The 5,761-nt window shown below is 33.2% G+C and overlaps 1 long non-coding RNA gene across 1 annotated transcript; it reads left to right on the top strand.

Annotated features, from left to right (window-relative positions):
• Nucleotides 1-1,125: 1,125 nt before the first annotated feature.
• On the top strand, nt 1,126-4,585 carry LOC148598006 (uncharacterized). The gene is made up of 2 exons (XR_015918601.1): nt 1,126-1,633; nt 3,589-4,585. It is a non-coding gene; the product is annotated as an uncharacterized LOC148598006 (long non-coding RNA).
• Nucleotides 4,586-5,761: the final 1,176 nt, after the last annotated feature.

Genomic DNA, 5,761 nt, shown 5'->3' with positions numbered 1-5,761 from the left:
TCTAATTTACACCTATTGTGAAATACGATTTAATGTACTATTTACTCTGGCTTCGCCTCGTAATCCAATTGTTGGATGTGTTAGGAGTACAAGTAATTTCTTGTATTCACTTGTAAAAAGTTGACCTAGGGCAAATTTTAGCTGTCTGCTCCGCAAATGGCATTGATTCCTTAACAATAATACAAGCTTTTCAATTTAATCCATGTTATCCAATCTATTTTTGGCATTTGGAGTAATTATTTGAATTATAATTAGAGAGAGGCTTCAGTGTTTGGTAATTTAGTAGATTTTTAATACCTTATTGTAAGTGTTTTATTAGTTCAAATAAAAACCAATTTAGAATACAATTAGTTTTGTGAGTATACAACTGAACAGGTACATTTTATAATTAATTTGGTATTTGGCCATGTCGAGTCACATAACAGTTTCAAAAATTTGTTATTTTCAAAGATTTTTAATGAGAAAATTACGCAGTTGCTGGTGGTTCCAATGTCCCTTTTTCGTACAGAAGTCAAACATTAGTCTTAATATTATGAAGTTTCAGGTGAGGGTATTTTGTATAAGGATTTCTTCCTTATATCGAATACCTAGATCTACACCAGAAATGTGTTTTTATACGGCTTATTACTGTTGAAGGAACATGTGTGATTTGTGAATATCGTATGAAAAAGGTCAACCAGTCTGTAAAAAGAATGATCTTTTGAAGTACAATTTGATTAGTCTAATGAGCTGATAACACTTAGTGCACATGAAAAACTAAAGACAAAACTTTGATCGAGAAACTGAAAATAAAATACATAAATGCAATAGGAAAAGAGAGGTCTCGGTTTTTCATATCCGGAACCGTTATCTGATGCGCGTTACTGTATTTTCTCATAGAATATTCCTCTGACTCTAGCAGACGATATACCTTCCCACTTCACTAGTTTTTTTTCCTTTTAAATTCGTAAAATTTAGTGTTTAAAACACCTTGTATAATAATTAACTTTTTTTTTCATTTCTCCTCCAGTGAGTCGAGATCTGTAACTTCGTATAGAAGACCGAAATTTGAACAAATACAAAAGCCTCTTTATAATCCGGTATGTGAGAGCTTTTGTTCCACTGGGCTACGCACACCTACAAAGTTGAGTCTTTTCTAAACCAGCTTTTCGTGTTAACAATACACCGAATATTTATAGAGTGATTCTTTTGTATTTTGGAGGTCACGTCACGGTGCCTTACTTTAGTACTTAGTATGACCCCGAGAAAATCTTTTAAACGCAGTTCTGACTTCAGTTTAAGTGTGTCTGAATGTAAGAAATCAATTTCGTATATGCTGGAAATATGATTAGAATAACTTTCCATCTTTTGAAACGCGATAATTTTGTGTGCAACCAGTTTTATGTATAAGTATTCCGCGGGAAAAGTATGATCAAAGGAATGTACATCACGCATGCGCACTGACTTCATTTTATTCATTCACTGCATTCAAGCTGGAGAATTCAAAAGTCTTTTGAAGACCACATCTTGCGAAGGAGCATATCGGATATGATAAGACGCCACTATCTTGGCCGCTTGCGCACGTTACTGACTGACAGTGGTTGGAAGTTAAGGCAATTTCGTTTAAGGATTTTAAAGAAATTCAACAATCTTTGTAAGTCATATCAAGATAATTGAACTACGGGGAAATAGATTTCTCACCTGAACGTATTTACACACCTGTGAAAGAAATTGGCGAAAATGGAGACTGAGCGATTCGTTCACTTATCGTTACATAACTTTTTACTAAACTTCAATTTGTTCATGTACAAAATTTCGATATTTCGGCATTTTAGATAAAGATCTTGTAATATTCATTTAGCCGTATCGCTTTCTCTGTGTATGCTACCTGTTTAAATCAGCCGAGTGTTAAAATTCTTTACTGTAAACAGTTGTAAACCCGATCCCATTTATGGAAAAATGTATTGATCGAACTCCTTCACGTTGGATTTAAACGCCATTTATTATAAAAATTTGAAGATAACATATCATGGAATTTTATGGCGGGAAAATGCGCATTATGGATTTGCACGTGTCGTCTGCTAGAGCGCCTGCTGATGCGAATGGCTGTGTGTCTAGTCCATGTTTCTATTTATACTCATGACTAGATCCACACTCATCCGTATTAGAACGGGAATTTCCACGAGGAGGACATAGATACTCGGAAGGGGACATTTTTCCTCCTGTGGGAGGGAAATGTCGAAAACAGTTGGGTATAGACACTCTCTTGACTTCGTAATCTCTCGTCTCTTTTCTTGACTAGCATCTACTTACCATATTTAGTTGCGAAATAAAATCACACTGTGTTTAAAAATTATATTCAATCTGTGTTATTTTCATCTTTCAAATGAATTAAATGTGATCATGGGGTAGTTTTCAAAATTTTGCTGATATCGGATTTTTTTTATCGAGATGTAAATTCTTGGTTATATTAAATGACTGTCTCGGACGATTTGAATTATCAGTGAAAACTGGCGATAGTTGCTTCTCATTCAGGTAACACTGGGCCAATATTGACTTAGGAGTTAAAATTAAATCTCGACGAACTACATACCACACAAATTCAAATATTCTCAGTGTCTATTTGTTTTGTCATAAATTTCAAAAGTATTGATTTGGGGTTCGGGTTAGGGGTGCGTATGGTGATCTCTGAGCGGCTCGTATCTGTTTGAAGAATTCGGGTTTTTTTCCTTGTACGGGTTTTAAAAGATATAACACTGTCTAAATATGCTTACATAGTTTTTTTTAAATACACATATTTTTTAAAGATCTTTCTATTGCTGCTGGGACGTTAAATGCCAACAGTCAATAAAGATCTTTCTATTCGGAATTCAGTTTCAATTTCCTGGACTTAATTTATGCATTTTTTTTTTTAAATTTCAAAATTTTAAAATTAAAGCTTTATTCGGATTTTGCTGTGTTAACACATCTGCTCTTGTGTGCTATTCAGTGTGTAAGTAGGTTGTTTTTTTATAATCGCCATTTACTTTACTAAATTCCCTTATTTAAATGATTGCATTAGTCAAAAATCTGATAAAATTAAAATTTACTTTTAATTTTTTTTATTACGATTATCGTATATATAGAAGGGTCATAGTACTACCCAAATCTAGACTATTAACCACAGGTTATTTTTCTACGGTTAGATTAACACGGAATTGTCATTAATCCTACTTTTTGACTAAAATATTTTCTCACACCGGTTCACTGCGTAACTTACAAAAGAATTGTTAAAAAAAGTACCCCTTGTAGGGCCCCTTATTCGGATTTAGCTTGGTGTGTTAGCGTCCCCTATAGAAATCTAATGTAATTTCTTCACGGCTAGTGGGTTTCAAAAGATCACTCCTGAAATTTGATCACAAAATACCAATTTAAACATTTTAAAATAAGTCGTTTCTTCTCAAGGTACAATTTGGGGTACCTCGAAGGGTAAAGATGGAAATCAATAATAACTGGGATAAAGTCAAACTTTGTGTATTGAATAAAACTAGGCTGTGTTGAAGTATCTAATTTGAAATATTTAAATATCTTGCGTGTTTTTGTACAATAGATAATTATTTTTTTTTATAGAATTTCCTTAATGGTACTTGCAATGAATTGAAGAAAATGAAGGATATAGATTTTGATCTTAAACTATAGGGGTGACACCCATACAGGTACAACACTCGTGCGTACGTGTCTCGGATACTTTGGTCAAAATATATCACGCATTTCAAGAGGAACACCCCGTAAAACGCATTCGAATTTCAACTTCTAAGAAGAAATTAAGCGGTAATAGTCTACTTAGCAACGAAAGTATTTCATGGCGAAAAAAAAGAAACAAGCATTATTGAATATTGTTGCGGGACCTATGCTGGATAAATGTTTATGATTTTGGGTATATATGTTAAAATAAACAACTTTACAGGCCTTAGAACTCCGTATATGCGTATTCAACACCGTTTGCTGAAAAGGGTCGAATATCAAATCCTCTGAATTCTTGGAAAATGTCTCGTTTGTGTTTACGCTTGGAGTGGATAAAAAAGTTAAACAGGAAAAAGTAAGATACCAACAACAAAAACAAAAACAAAATATGACCATTTGAAAATACCTACTGATCCCCCTTTTTGTATCGCAAAAACTCCTTTATCGAACCTTAACGCAGTTAAAATGCATTCCGGCACTGCCTTAATAAGAGTATGTCACTTTATAAAGAATACGCAAAAGAGGGTATCAGATATCACAATTTCCTTAGTATGCACAGTTCGTTAAATTCTTTTGCACATGTCCAAGAAATAGGCCAGATTTATGACAATTTAAGGTAAAAATGACATTTTAAGAAACTTGTATACCTTACAAAAAACAGAAAAGCATGTTTTTAAAGTATATTAGCCCACAAAATCTTGAATATTCCAGACATGCGTGCAACCCTTTGAGTTTAAGTAAACGCACCATCCAAACATAGAAGAAATGTATACCTTTATATGTCTTTATAAAACCGAACAAAACCAGTCTCAAATTAAATACCCTTTTTAAATACATTTATTTGAATTTTTTTATTCGTCTATAAAATAAAATTACAGTTGGTTGGTTTTTAATTTCATTTTCAAAGAGATATATGGGTTTAATCTTCAGAACTCAAGTTGTCATTTAAAAAGATAGTATATTTACTTCTTTTGAATTGGTCTGCGGTCAACGGAATAGAATCGGAAAAACCAAATTTGCTAAATCATCGACATGGAAAAAAAAACTTTGGCTCAGACCTGTCAAAATAAAGTCGAAAGTATATAATTTTTGATACACCATGTAGCCTATCTGAATCGTCATCTCCTTTTGGAGTTTGGTTGACACGGGTTAAATGAAAAAAAAATCTATTGACCAGTGCAGCATTATACATTTGTACGACTACCCATTTAAGGAGTCCCCTATTCGTGCGGCTTTTGAGCTGGAGGAAGGTGACTAGAATTATAGTGCGTTGCTGGGCCTTCTGAATGAACATAGATTTCTACTTCCGTGATTCTAAATCAATGACCAATTTTGTAAGAAATGGGACGTTGAAGTCATTAGCTTCTTTTATATGGAAGGCAGTGCACGGAGTTTTAGGGATTTAATATTACTTTTTTCATTAAGTAACAACCTTTCTAAAAATCAGACAGAAGGTAATTCATGCATGTCAAAGACCCACCGATTTCACATTTTTTCCTGTTCAGAAACAGTAACTGGTCACATGACTAGTCTTAGTTTTTCATTTGGTTTTTGCCATTTGAGATAAAAAATTATATAGATTGTACATGGAATTTGCACTTTGCTAGAATTATCGTTCTTCATTTGGCTTGATTTGGTTGATTTTAGTGGGAGATCTATTTATGATTTTCTAAAAATAGCAAATCTTAATGCAGAAAAGGTTAGGTGAAGGTATAGCATATGTAGACAAAAAACACATCGTTTGTTTGGTGTTTTTTCTTGACCATGAATCACTTTACCATTGGCAATGCCTGAATTTTATATGGACTGATACTTAATAATTTAATCGCGTAGTAATGGTTGTTACCAATGAATTAAATTTCTTATGAACTATAAATAACTTTTTATATGGTCTCTTCTATACCAGTTCTACTACATAGATGGGGTCGCATTTGAATTACATAGGCATAGCAGCTGTTCGAGAAGGGACAAACTACAAATAATTTAAACATTAGCACATAGCACTATATAAACTCAAATAGTACCTATATTATAATGCGTTTTACTTTTGAGTTACATT

This window comes from Perna viridis, chromosome 14 (genome assembly GCF_037379345.1).
Source record: "Perna viridis isolate PV_CMFRI_1.1 ecotype Kerala chromosome 14, ASM3737934v1, whole genome shotgun sequence".
Taxonomy (NCBI): domain Eukaryota; kingdom Metazoa; phylum Mollusca; class Bivalvia; order Mytilida; family Mytilidae; genus Perna; species Perna viridis.
This window is presented reverse-complemented; position numbering and strand designations above follow the sequence as displayed.